The sequence below is a fragment of the Hylobates moloch genome, unplaced genomic scaffold (assembly GCF_009828535.3).
Source record: "Hylobates moloch isolate HMO894 unplaced genomic scaffold, HMol_V3 SCAFFOLD_9, whole genome shotgun sequence".
Taxonomy (NCBI): Eukaryota; Metazoa; Chordata; class Mammalia; order Primates; family Hylobatidae; genus Hylobates; species Hylobates moloch.
This window is the reverse complement of record NW_026652284.1, coordinates 39,312,429-39,327,315: the sequence shown is the minus strand read 5'-3', so window position 1 is coordinate 39,327,315 and position 14,887 is coordinate 39,312,429. Positions and strand designations below refer to the sequence as shown.

At 40.1% G+C, this 14,887-nt stretch overlaps 1 protein-coding gene across 7 annotated transcripts in view; it reads left to right on the top strand.

Moving 5' to 3' along the window:
* Nucleotides 1–14,887, top strand: part of CHD7 (chromodomain helicase DNA binding protein 7) — a 183,615-nt gene that overhangs the window by 80,766 nt on the left and 87,962 nt on the right. Inside the window, exon 1 of one of the 7 annotated variants that reach the window (XM_032759705.2) lies at nucleotides 14,078–14,260. The exons of the other annotated variants lie outside the window; for them this stretch is intronic. The gene's annotated coding sequence lies outside the window, so the exon portion shown is untranslated. Of the gene's footprint in view, nucleotides 1–14,077; nucleotides 14,261–14,887 lie in introns of those variants that run through there. 7 annotated transcript variants of the gene reach the window in all.

The following is a 14,887-nucleotide window of genomic DNA, read 5'->3' as shown; positions in this document are numbered from 1 at the left end:
AGGAGATGTGACATCCACATTAACATTTGAAGGCATCGTGGGACTTTGATATTCCACCCGCAGACAATAGGCCTCTGGTATGTGTTAGTCCCTGCATTGGATGTTGGGGATATGCATACACACACACACAGCCCCCCACACACACATATGCACACACATGCATGCACACACACGTGTATTTATATACGTGCATACACACACACACACACACGCACACACACGTATGTATATATAAATGATAACAGTATAACATGCTGCTATCCTTCAGCCTCTCACAGTCCAGAGGACCTAATGATAGCCAGACAACATGATGTATGTTACTTGACCTTTTGGGAGCACTTGACCACCTGGAGAGATTGGGGAAGGCCTTGGGAAGAGGTTATGTTTAAACTGAATTTTGAAGGTTGAATAGGAATTAACCTGTAGAAGAGAGTGGGAAAGGACATTCTAGGCAGGAGGAATGATAAATCCACAAGCACTAAATTGGGAAAGAGCAAAGTGCCTTTGCGCGGCTGCTGCTGCTGAGCTTGATAGGGCGCAGCATGTGTGGTGGAGAGGAGGACATGGGCCAGGAGGGCCCGGGGCAGCCCCGCACCAGTGGTGCTGAGGGTTTCAGCTTGCAGTGTGGTTCACAGGGAATCACCAGTCAGTTGTACAGAAGCATGGGCGCTTTACATTTTAGAATGATCTTGCTAAAATCAGAAGATTCGCTGACGAAGATGAGACTAGCAGGAGGAGGACACACGAAGAAGCCCTTTGTTTCGGGCCTGGACCAGAGAAGCACAGGTGGAGGAAACGGCCACTGGGAAGATTCATGGGGAGGAAGGTCTTCACTACCAGGTGGACGTGGCCAGTGAGGGTGGGGAAGAAACAAGGTTTTTCTCTGGATTGGGTGACTGTGTATCACAGTGACATTAACCAAGCTGGGGAGATGGGTGGTTGGCAGAGGAAGGTGATTCTGATTTTTGGCAAGCTGATCTTGAGATGCCAGGAGGAAACATCCAGTCTCAGGTGGAAATAAGCATCTGACTGTGCCATGCAGACATGGAATCCTGATGACCACCCAGACTTAAGGGAGAACACAGAGGAACCAAGTCAGGAAAGGACAGATGAGGGAAGAATGGTCAGTGACAAGATATAACAGAGAGTAATGGTGTAGTAGCAAAGGGTTTCCCCAACTTTGATTTTTGAAAAACTTCAAATCCACAGAAAAGTTAAATGAATAATACAGTGCACACCTGCTTATCATTCACCTAGAACTAAAAGTTGCTAACACTTTGTCACTTTTGCTTTAATCTGTTGCTGCCATTGCCCTCCTGAAGGAAGCAAGGGAGGTGGCCATGGAGATGTTTTGGCAAGAACTCTGAGGGCAGAGACAGCCTGTGCAAAGGCCCTGAGGTGGAAGGATGTGTAGCTTGTTGTCTGCTGGTAAGGAATTGATGTGGCTGGAGTGAGAGAAAGGGGGAGAATTATAGAAGTGTTAGGGAGGTGGCAGAGGTCCATATGATTGAGGGCCTTGCAGGCCATGGTGAGGTGAGGACTTCAGATTTTCCTGTGAGGGAGAAGGGAAGGTACTGGAGATCTTTGAGACAAACGTGATACGATCTGATTTGCATTTTGAAAGAATTGCTCAGACTGTGTAGCAGATTAACCAGGGTAGGGGGTAGGGCTAGCAATAGGAGGTCAGGTAGAGAGGTGACAGCTGTAGTCCAGGAAGGGTCTGATGTCACCTGGACAAGGATAGCCGGGGGGAGAGGCCACTAGGAGTGTGTCCTTTGTCTACGTTGAAGGTGGAGACAGCGTGATTTACAGAATGGATTAGAGGTGATTCAAATGTAAGACTAAGTGAAGGGTCAAGGGTGACTCAAGTTTTTGGCTTCTGCTACTGGTGCAGTAACAGTTTGTGGAGAAATCAAGAACCTGTTTTGGAATGCATTAAATTTGAGGTGCCTGCTGGGATATCTGCATGGGTATATGGACTAGACAGCTGGACAGAGAAGTCTAGAGTTGAAGGAAGTGGTGTGGTTTGGAGAAAGGACTTTAAGAATCATTGACATATAGGTAGTATTTAAAGCAAAAGGTAGATTGTCTCGCTGGGAGAGAAAAAAAGCACAGATAGAGTTGAGATCCAAACTCGGAGGCCTGGAGCGCCCCAGAAATTACAGGTCGAGAAGCTGATGAGAACCAGGAAGAGCCCGGAAGATAGGAGGAGAGAGGGCTGTCCTGCATGTCATGTGAAGAAGCAAGGAGTGAGCAGCTGTGACAGGTGCTTCTGATAGGTCAGGTGGGATGAGAAAGGAGAGCCTTGGAGGGCACCTTGGTGAGAGCAACTTTTGTGGAATATTAGTGTGCAGTCACTCAGAGCAAGTTCAAGAATGAATGGGAGGAGAGGAAGTGAAAACAGCAAATGTTGTTGTTCTTTCAAGGATTCTGCTCTAAAGAGGAGCGGTGCTGGAGGAAGATGTGTTGAGAGGCTCAGTAGATGCTTGAAGAAGTGAAGAAGGTGAGGTAGAAGGATGTGCAGTGGGAAGGAAGGTCAGGTAGGAGGCAAATTCAAAAGTAGGTTGGTAGATCACTTTGGAGGAGATAGCTATTTAAATTAGTCCTTGAGGCAGACTTGTTTTAAATGACTGTTTGAAAGAATGTTGCTACAAGGGTGTTCTGTGTTAGAGTGACTGAAAGCCAGTGCAGAGCTTGCCTTGCCTGGTGCTCAGTGGCTGCCGAAGCTCATGGCACTCTGGTGGTGGATATCTGTGCTGTTGCAGCCACATGCTCAGCTGTGCTGGGAAGAATTTGGGTCCCCAGAGGCTTCCTGTCCTTAACTCCCTGAAGTCAATGCTGTCTCCCGGCCCAGCAGCTCTGTGCGGGACTCCTCACAGTGCTGGGACTCACTCTGAGTAACTGCTGGTTCTTGTCCTTTCTGCTTTCCCTTTCTTCTCCCCTCTCTCTTCGTGGTTTATTTGCTGTGGATCTAGGACTTCAGAGGTTCACAAACATGAATGAAGTTTTTATACTTAAGCATAATTATTGTGTGCATGGTGAACTGTCTAATAATTATTATTTTATGACATATATTCAGCATAGACTAAAGTTACTGTGAGAAAACCTCACAGATGTTAGTTAGGTATCTGAAATGAGATGGTGTATTATAGGTATGTTGTTCTGAAAGTTTTTTTATGGGAAAAGTAAATTGTATTTGAAGGTTTCGTTTAGATTCGTAATTCTAGTATATTTTATTTTATTCTGGTGTTTCATGGTTTTTCAAATCAATTTTATTTTTCTGTGTGTGTCTGAGAAACTTCCTTAATACTCCCCTCTGAAATCATTTTTACTTCCCCCACCCCCTCTTACAAATACTTCATTCCTTACTCCATTTTCATTTTCGAAGTGTGGAGATAGTTACTACTGAAGCAGGACCAGAGCAGAGACCCCCAGATGGTCTGAGAGTTGGAAGAGACTTTATAGAGATCAGTTCATCCAATTCCATTCTAGATGAGGAAGCTGAGGCATCTTGAGTTGTTTTCCCATTTGATTATTATGGTCAGAAACCAAACCTAATATTAAATCCTTCAAGTTTTACTATCCTTCCTTCTAACAACTTCTCTAAAAGGAGCCACTCACAGGCAGTGGCTGGTGTACTTGGATGGGGTGGCCGCAGCCCTGCAATACCATGGGCTGCCCAGTGTTAGGGCCATCTGGGCCAGCGCTGCTCGGACCCTGTCCTCCAACTTGTATTAGTTTGGTCCTTCCTCACTGAGATAAATTCGTTCTGCATGTTGTTTCCTGTTTGCCATTTGTCCCTGGGGATTGTGGGGGTGGTGACAGATTAAAAAACCTGTGAGATTGCTCCTCATGTAATTGCTATTTACATTTCTGAATTCGCTATAGTAGAAACTGAAGAGAAAATCTTTAGGGTCTTGGTCAGTACTGGACTAGATATCAGACGACTATTACATTTTGGTACTACAGAGCTTATTCAAATAATTTTGAATAATAACGTTAAGCTACCGTGGAAAAAAAAACTGCACTCGTTTGTTTGCAATAATTCGTACATAAATACTGCTAAAACACCCCATCTTATGTGACTAAGTACATTCTTATTCATCATCCCAATTGTATTTTAAATGAGAATATCAGAACATTAAGTATTTCTATTTTAGGCTGAAATGAAGATATTCTGTCATAAGTCATCTAAAGTAATATGTTTTCAAAGTAGGGATGAATCTTTGATATAAACAAGTTGAAATAGAAACAAACCTCAAATACAAATCCCTTTGTAATAGCATCTCTGTAGCATTTTTCAAAACGTTCAGGTATTTCCAGATAAACTCGTGTTTAAGAACTCTAAGACTGCTGAATAGATGTTGACGCTAAGGCCAGGCTAAATCACACAGCCGTTTAAACTGAAACAGCTCAGTTCAGAGGGTACTGCTGTTTTATAACCATATTTAAAAATGTGTTCCTCTTTTACTCCCTCAAACTGGGTTCAGGGATATAATGGATCCCGTTATAGGTAAAAGGTCTGTGACTCAGCCATCGAGCTACTCAAACTCTTGGCTGTTTTAATTGCCACCATTAAAGCTTTAGTACTTTTATCTCATAAAAATAGATATCATTGATGTAAAATGTGTGCCTATTGAAGATGCATGTGTACCTCTGCCCTTATAGTTAGCTAATCAACCATTTGAGTTTGAAGTTAGTTAGGTTTTATGCAGATGAGAACATGACATAGATTACAAATTTGTTCAGGTTTAGTCATTTAATTAAGAAAAAAATTCCATGTAGTAGTAAGGGCAATATCTAACTGGAATGTCTTCCAAGATGAAACTTACTTCGTTTTGGTGTGCCGTTTAACTACATTTAATTGACGGAACGATGGTGAATTTTTACTAGTCTCTTTCTTGAAAGAGAATAGTGTTTCTGTGATTCTAATACTGTGACTTCAATGATTCAAGAAAGTACTTGAATCACTCTTCTGTCCCTATTCGACACATCTGTTTAAGTGTGGTAATTGGAGATGTTTCTGTGGCTGTATTTTGGTGTATACTTGTAGACAAAAATAAAGCCCTGCAAAGGGGAAAATATCAAAGTGTGAAGGAAACTCGAAGAACACACTGGAAACTAAATGTTAAGACGTGAAAAGCTAGTTCTTTCTGGACTTTTCCTTCCAGTGTTTGGGCATGTCACAGCCATTCATTATTCATATTGTGCTACGCAAACAAGGTGCAGTGACTCTAGAAGAGTTCTAAAATGAGTACATCTCAGGAAAGCTTAACTGCCTAACCACTGTGTACATACACATTGCTTTCTCTGTTGTGAAAATAAATTAGCAAATAATTGGTGGGACAGTTTATTAAGTTATTCTGTTCTGCAGTTGTAATTGTGGGATTGTATTCAGATAAGAGAGAAAATCTGACTGTAAAAGGGACTCAAATCTGAACAGTTCTAAAACTAAAACCTACCCACACAAAACATTTGTGAGCTGATATACATAACCAGGCTTCTATTCTTGCCCAGCTGTGTAGATTCAATTATAATAATTTTCTCACTTGCACAACACTGCTGTTTGTTTATTATTGCGTTATTAGTTGGTGAATGAACCTCCCTCTTTTTGACCCCTCAGCAGTGTTTATAAAACACTTAATTGCTTTGGTGTCTTCTGTTTCGTGTGTAGTTCCAGCTGGAAGGAGTCATGGGGACACAGTCCCCCCTAAGTGTTAAACTGACTGTTTGTAATATGCAGCAAACTTTCTTTCCAAGTAAGTATCAGGAACCTTTAATATTGGTTATAACACAGCTGCTTAGATTTTTTTGCTTGAAAATGCAGAGGTTTTTAAATCTTTTTTTCTCTTTTGATCTCCCTGTGATGATTTACATGGTAGTTAACTATCTAACTTGTTAGACTCTAGCTTTTTAAAATGCTCTTTTGCTTATCATGGGCACTCCCTTTATCTCACCTGGACTCTTCCTGTCTGAACGGGTCCTACCTCTGCCCAGCTATTACCTTACACCCAGTTCTCTTTGCCATTACATCTTCCACTTCTTTGGAGAAACTTAAGCAGAATTGTGTGAGCTACAACGATTAGGTAGTAGGCATAATGGTTGAGAATGTGGGCTTTGCCAGAGGTTGCCTGGGTTGAATCTTGATTCTTCTTATAACCAGCTTTTTGTGATGTGCAGCAAATTTCTTAACCTCTTTGAATGCCTTCATTTCCCCATCTGTAAAATGGTGATAACTTCATTGATTGTCTGGAACAATGCTGGGCACAGAGGTGCTCAGTGATACCACAGCAGTGGCCTCTTTACAAAGGCTTAATAAAGGAAGTTCTGCTGTGCTGTCTTTATGTGAAAGGATAAATATCTCACTAGGAAAGGGGAATGCTAGGTAGAAAAACAATTTCAGATGAGAGTTGCAGAAGATTTTAAAGTATACATTAGTTATTTATTGTTATATGACACTTTACAGGTTGACTATCTCTCATTCAAAGTGCTTGGATTGAGAAGTGTTTTGGATTTCAGATTTGTTTCAGATTTTGGAATATTTGCATTATGCTTCTTTGTTGATCATCCCTAATTTGAATATCTGAAATTGAAAATGCTCCATTGAGCATATCCTTTGAGTGATATTTCAGTACTCAGAAAGTTTCAGATTTCGGAGCATTTGGATTTCAGATTTTTGGATTAGGGATACTCACTCTGTACCACAAACTTTATGGCTTAAAACAGTATCTATTTCCTCTCTCAGTTTCCATAGATCAGAGTTTGGGCATGATTTAGCTGGGTCCTCTACTCAAGCCTCACAAGGCTGTAGTCAGAAGTCATTAGGACTGTGTTCTCATCTGGAGTCTTGACTGGGGAGGAATCCACGTTTATATTCATTCAGGTTGTCCACAGAATTCATTTCCTATGCTATATGACTTGGGCGGGGCTTCAGTAATTGCTGGCTGTTGCCTGAGGCCACCTTCAGCTCCTGAAGTCTGCCTGAAGTTTTGCACCATGTTGCGTTCCCCAGCAACGTAGAATTCCCACCCTTAAGAAGGGTCCCCACCCTCTTGAAAAGTGTCCCCCAGTCAGACCTAGCCAGAATAATTGCCCTTTAAGTAACTCCAAACCAATTGATTTGGAAATCTTGATTACACATGTGAAATCCTTTTACCTTCGCTGTATTCTGTTGGCTTGAGGGTCACAGGTCCCTCCATAGTCAGAAGATAGAGATAATGGGGCCATCTTGGAATTCTGCCTCCCCGCAAGATGTACGTGAGTTTTTATAGGACAAGAGTAGTCTGTCATTAAGCAATTATTGAAAACTAAATTTGCCAGACGCTCAATCTTTGAATCCTGGAGAACTTGCCTAGAGTGTGTAAATTAACTTTATCACTGTGCTCCTTCTAAATTGATTTTTTTTCCCTTCAAAAATTGTTCTGTTCCCAATTCTGCACAAACCCCTGGGATTGTTCAGTGTTGCAGACACACCTTTGACAGTCTTTGAAGTTTGACTTTTAAAATTCTTAGGAACAGCATAGTAAGTTACTTTTAATATTGACCCTTTTAAGGTAGTAGAAACTTAAATGCAAATTTGGTAAAAATTGCTTTTCCAGAACCAAATTCTGCATTTCTTCTTTCCAGTTTAAAGATTAAACATGCAAAGGGTTTTGACCAGCCAGGAAGCACTGCTGTTGTCTTTTGTTTTGCCAAGTTGGATCCTTAGTAAGGTGGGTAGCTTCAGGTGTGGGTGTCCACTGCCAAATTCAAACTTCCAGACACCTCTTTGAGAACACTATGGATGTTAGGGCTAACTTGAAATAAACAAGGTAGATGCCTTGAGACTGAAATAGGTTCTATAGATTCTCATTCATGTATAGTTACTAAGGTGGGCCCACTAAGGGAAGGGCAATATGCAAGGTGGTGAAGAAGAGAGAGAAGGGAGAGAATGAAATTTACTTTGTTAAGGCCCATGAACATACTGTCTTTGTCATTTTTACTTCTAGAAAACAATGTCCAGTAGAAGAACATTTGCTGATTTACTGCCCTAAGGAGCTCAGGAATTTAGAACAAGAGAGTGAAAGTATGACTATGTCTCAGATTCCTTTAATGGGCTCATATTTTGGTTTGCTTATGATTAGTCAGAGGCACCATGATGTTCACACTGGAGACCCTGCCTTTTCTTGGGTTATTGCTCTTGTTCTGTCATTTCCATTCCATCATTTATAAAGCAGCAACAATATCACCCACCTCACCAACCTCGTAGGGTTATTATAGGAATCCAAGAGAAGAGGTACGTAAAATGTTCAGCAGAGAGAATAGGTGGGCAGGCCTGCTGCCTCAGGGGGCTACCCCTCTGCTTGTGGCCTGGGAGATCTAGGAAGTTACTCACTCTTACTGCAATAAACTTTGCATTGTGTTGCATTTGTGGTGGTTTTTGTTTCTTCCCTGCCCAGAGAAGTGATGGTTTCTGTTGGCCCTCTTTTTTCTCTCAAAATTACTTCAGGGATAGGAGATGTAAGATCAGGAACACAGTCTAAATACTGGCATACCCTTTTTAGAAGGCTAGCACATGTAAAAACATCATTGAAGTCTCATATAAACAAGCTAATTTTTGCAAGCATTTATGAAGCAACAGAGACACATCAAAAGCATGTTCAATTTAGCATTAGCTCAACTCTATGCCCTAGGGGTGTGTGTGTAGATAAACAGGCTGTTTCAACTATATGGCCCCTAAATGCAAGCCTGTGACTTCATGTGGTACTTTTCCTAAGAAGTAGCAATGAATCTGTGACAAAGATGGAGAAAACTGGCTAAGTTACAGTCTTTGAAATATAGTAGATGGTGATTTGGGGTGGAGAGAGTTTTCAAGGCAGGGCAAGGAGCGGGCTTAGTTTTTTGTGATTCTTGAGGAATTGGTTCAGTCCCTGGGACAAAGTAGGCCTCGATATTGATTGCATTGAATTATGCTAGTGGAGTGATTTTTGAGAATTATAGTGGATAATGTTTGTTGGCTGCAAAACACAATAAGAATGCCAGTTCTTACCTACATTTTTATCTTTGGGTAAAAGGTTAGTGATTCTCTACAGCTTTAGTTCAGAACTAAACTAGAGTTCTTCCCTGACCGTTTGAAGGCAAAAACCTCAGATTTGTATTAAATTTTTTAGCCATCTTAACCTGCAGATTAGGGTTAGGATCTTAAATAGAAGTAAGGCCAGGCCTTTATGGTTTTGGAGAAGGACAGCAGTCTACTCTCTAGGCTTGTGCTGTGGCTACAACTAGGGTTGGAGAACTCCACAGCCACTCCCTCTGGCTGAGGATACCACTGTTGGGGGTCCTGGTCACATTCCAGACCTTCTCACAAGAGGCTTGGTAAAGTATGTGGATTTTGTAGCAGTAGCTCCTATGTTAGGATTCCAGTTTTGCCATTTTCTAGCTGTGTAACTTTGGGTAAATTAATCTTAAGATTTCAGTTCCATCATTTATAAAGCAGCAATAATATAACTCACCTCACCAGCCTCATAGGGTTATTACAGGAACTGAAGACAAGAGGTATGTAAAATGTTCAGCAGAGCACATGCCACATAACTATACAACAGATGATTAAAGGAAATTCCATTCAGTACAGTGTTGCAGGATGGCTTTAGGACTGGTACTTTGGTGCTGTCTCTTCGCTCAGCACCCTCTTCCCATTGCCCTAGAAGGGCCAGGCTGGGGCAGCTTTGCTGGCCCAGCAGCATGGCTCTGTGCTTGCAGAGCTGACCCTCACCCACTGGTACTGCTGGGCCTGCAGGGCAGCACCCAGCCAAGGGTGGACAACTAGTCAGAGTCATGTTGATGGAGAACAGAGAGACAGGAAAGGAGAGATGGCTGGAAGGGCAGTGGTAGGTATGGCGGAGGGTGAAGGAGCTGGGGGCAAACACCTTGCTCTCCTCCACTTGTGGGGAGCCTTGTTTCAGTTAGAATTTCTCAGACATTTAGAAAAGGGTTTAGCATTGGCAGAGTTTCACTGCTTGTGTTATCCCAGTCAATCTGACTATAGAAACACCACAGTGTAGTGTTTTACACATTATAAATGCTGTTGGACAGTTCCTGTGGTATCACTCCACTCCTAAATATGGAGAACATGCTTAGTATTCTGTTTCTGATGTGAAACTTTTCAACATTAAATCTAACATGACTGCTTGGTTCATTATTTCCATTGTTTCAAATGCTACTAATTCAGAATGTGTTTATAATTTAGATGCCACAAAGGTGGCTCATGTTAATTTGTAGCCATTTAAGATTTTGTTCGTATGGAGAATCTGTTCTAAGGACAGCTTTAAAACACAAGCAGAAAGCCAAAGGTTCAAAAATGCCTTCAGATAATTTTTCAACTAGATATTTCAAAGTAATTTAAAATTTTTATTTATAAAATTTAATGATTCTGAGGTACATGCTAAGATAAATTATTTCATTATGCTATTTCAAAATTCATTTTATTTTACTTTGTAATTATCTTGACTGTATATGTAACAAAAATTATACAAGTCATTCTTATATGATTATACTTCTTTATTCCTACCAGTAACTTAAATTGAGAATAAAATAAACTCAGCCAATTCAATGAGCTGTTTCAGTGCATTTTATATAGTTATATTTGTGCATAGTGTAATATGCTATCTTTTAAAACATTTGATAATCAATGTTTTGAGAAAGACAGATGGACAGATACACACACTTATGTACCCCTGTGCTAGAGAAGGTGATGAATTTGCAATGCTATCACTACATCAGTATAATCAAAAGTATATTTTGAAGGACATTTTAATTCAAGATCTTCATGGAAAGAAGGGAAGCCATGGCTAAACACCCTTAGAACACTCTCTGTACTGTCTCCAGTGCCGTCTTTCCTCAGTCTATTAAGGGCTTAGAAAGTCCTGCAGTGAAGAAAACTGAATTTTGGTTAGCACAGAATTCTTTATTTTTGAAATGGAGTCTTGCTCTGTCGCCTAGGCTCGAGTGCAGTGGCGCGATCTCAGCTCACTGCAACCTCCAACTCCCAGGTTCAAGCAATTCTCCTGCGTCAGCCTCCCAAGTAGCTGGGATTACAGGTGCATACCACCACGCCCGGCTAATTTTTTGTATTTTTCAGTACACACGGGGTTTCACTATGTTGTCCAGGCTGGTCTCCAACTCCTGACCTCAGGTGATCTGCCTGCCTTGGCCTCCCAAAGTGCTGGTATTACAGGCGTGATCCACTGCGTTTAGCCTATCACAGAACTCTTTAAACTCGTGTTACCTGAGACCTGTTTTTATGTGACATATTTGAATATCCTTAACTTGTTCTATACTTTTTGCCTTCTCAATTAATTCATATAGTCATTCAATATAAATATGTTTTCCTGGAAATTGTTAAGAATGAGCTGAATAAAACTAACTGGCATATCAAAGACTTGAACTCAGGGCCCTGAATTCATTAATACTGATTTTAATCAAGCAGAAAATATTTCAGTCCTTGATTCTCTTAAGAATATTTTTGTGCTTTTTATTTTATATCATATAATTAAAGTTTATTGTCCCAGTTGACCATTCAAACTACTGTCCGCTCATCTTGATCTCCTCCCTTACAAAGTAGATTTTAAAAGCTTGCTTGTAAAGCATTTGCATGTCTGCAGCCACCCAGTCTCAGGCAGGATTTGTTGTTAAAGCATGCACACGTATGTTTATTGCAGCACTATTCACAATAGCAAAGAGTTGGAACCAACCCAAATGTCCAACAACGATAGACTGGATTAAGAAAATGTGGCACATATACACCATGGAATACTATGCAGCCATAAAAAATGATGAGTTCGTGTCCTTTGTAGGGACATGGATGAAACTGGAAAACATCATTCTCAGTAAACTATCGCAAGGACAAAAAACCAAACACCGCATGTTCTCACTCATAGGTGGGAATTGAACAATGAGAACTCATGGACACAGGAAGGGGAACATCACACTCTGGGGACTGTTGTGGGGTGGGGGGAGGGGGGAGGGACAGCATTAGGAGATACACCTAATGCTAAATGACGAGTTAATGGGTGCAGGAAATCAACATGGCACATGGATACATATGTAACAAACCTGCACATTGTGCACATGTACCCTAAAACCCTAAAGTATAATAAAAAAAAAATTATGGTAAAAAAAAAAAAAAAAAAAAGCTGGTTCCTCTGCCTCCCCCTCTCTCTCAGCCTGGGACAGTTTTTAGAAAGCCTCCCTGGACTCAGCCTGGGCTAGGTCCTCTGCACTCTTTCCCAGCAGGTACTATGGCTGCCTTGTTTACTATTAGAGCCTCAAATATTTGTTGAATAAATATATGAATTGGGTACTAGATACCAAATGCATCTTCTTTTTTATCAGTGCCATTGTTACAATCTCAATAGGACTTGCCGAAACTTTGCTAAATGCTCTTTTGAATCATTGCACACTCTTCTGGCTGAAGATTGAGCTTCAGTTTTCATACCAGAATTCCTTTTTTGAAGAGTGTAGAGGGGTCAAGAACCTGGGGAATACTGGAAAAAATAAAAGATAAGAATGTATGTAATAAAAATGTGTCTCCAAAGCCATTTTTAGTACGTTTCAATCTTAAATGACTACTTGATATTTGTATTTTCATGAGCCATTTAAGCAATAGTTCAGTGTTCTTAAAGCTTGTATTTGTGTTACTTGGGACTTAATTGGCCTGCCTCTTCTTCACCAGAATCTTATTTTCTCTGAGAGCACAAGTGCCTCCTCCTCATTGCCTCCCTTTAGCTTAATTTGTGGGGAGGCTTTTGTTTTCATAAGTACCATGTTATTCTGGTCCACTTGGTACCGTCTTTTCTTTTTCTATAAAGCATTGTTTTGATTTTAGACTTGTTTGTATGTAAATAAACATGTAAATAAATACATTTGTCTGTAAATAAAATGTTTATCCTTGGGTGCCCTGTATTACAAAATGTTGGTTTGCAGAGATCATGCATGTGGAAGCATTGCTCACACTGTTAACATTGCATCACTTGCTCATGCTATACTCAAAATTGCTAACAGGCTGAGGCTTCAGCAGTGTAATTAAGGCAAAACATGATGAAATTAGATAGCTTTTTAAGCCAGAAAATGCTGATGAATTGTGGAAGAAAAGCACATTGAGATGAATAAAAAGTTGCTTTTTTACATATCTTTTCATTTTCTTTGATGATTCTTCTATGCATTTTGGGTTGGATTTGCTTAAAAGAAGCAGAGGGATTGCCCTCACTTCCCCCATCGGGTCTCCTTTGGTTAAATTTGCATCTTGTCCATTCTGCTGTTTTATATACGATAATTTAGTTGTATGTCTTTTCTAATTTATGTTGTGAACAATGGAGTTAAGGAAAAGAACAATTGTCTTTAGCTTATGGTAATGTTTTCAACAAAACACACTCACCTCAGATTGTTTTTATTTATAGTTTTAAGTATCAGTTATGCTGTTTAAGTTCCAAAAGTTCATGGCAGTCTTTATGTATTCCATAATGTTCCAAATGGGATATGGAATTATAGTAGAATATATGTCAAGCAGAAAGTTTGACAGGATGTTATTTAAAAATACCTTTGGTATCTAACATTCTCCATGTTTGCTCTAATAAATGAGAGGTTTTAGGAATGCCCTACAAGGTAATATCAGATGTTAATGGCATTGATTACCTGTCAGGCAGTGGGAATTGATGGGAAAATGTCTGCTGTAAAATTAAATAGCATTAGAGAAGACTGTACCATGCATCTGGTGGGGTGGGGGGTGGAGGGGGGGACATGGCTGGGCCTGGGAGACTTTGTCAGGGTATTACTGGGAGCTCCAGGTTTTTTTCCCCACATGATTAAGGCAGGCCATCTGTTCTTTGTTAAATGTTTACAAAAACAGCTTTTCTCTAAAAGATTTAAGGAGATGTGGGTCTGGTAAACACTGTAATATTTTTGAGCACCTTTTTCACCCTATTTCAGATAGTACCAAAACATAATTCTGCTGCATATCAAACAGAATTAATACTTTTTTGTATTTGATCTTCACTTTTTTTCCTCCTTATGCAAGATTAAATTTTTTACTGAGTTACTAATTTATTGCTTCATTTATTACTAAAAGGAGCATCTAACATGATTTGTATGCTAAAGTGTGTAAACTTTAAATCTTTTTGTGTTATATGTTTTATGCTTTTTCTAATTCATTACTGTGTGCCGGGGAATCTCTCATTAGAAGCTGGTGTTCTGTTACTGGAGCAAATGCCATGCCGATTAAAGAAAGGTAAACATACCTGGTATTAATTCTCCATTCTAAGTTTTAATCATTGTTTAGACTTTCCTCTTTTCCTCTCTTTCCAGAAACAGCTTTTTCTTTCATTTCCTGAAAAATAGCTTGTCCTAAATAAGTTTGATCTCCGTGTCCTGTGCAAAAAAGATAGGGCTTTTTCCTTTTTAATTACATTAGGAAATAATATGTACAAACTAACTCAACTTATGCAAACTAAATATAAAACAGTTAAATCAGGTCCCATTGATACTTAGGTAATGATAATTTGGACAGTGCCTCTGTTGATGTGTAAGAGTGTTTGTGAGAAAAGGATAGAGGTGCAGAGGGTAACTTTGGCAGTGTTTAGTTAGTTGTGTTACTCCGGCATGGAAATCTGCTCATGTAGATCTACATCTGTGTATTCTTCTTCAAACTTTGACCTTGCCTCTGTGTTTCCTATATATTGTTACTCTTTTTTCAGCCTCATTCTCCCTTAGCTATGACCAGGAAAGGGCAATAAGTATTTTAAGACTTTTTAATGTCACAGGATTTTGGAAGGAACTTTGGAAATCACCTATCAATCACCTAACCCAAGACCTTCATTTTGCAGAAAAAGAAACTAAACCCAGATGGGTGAAGTGA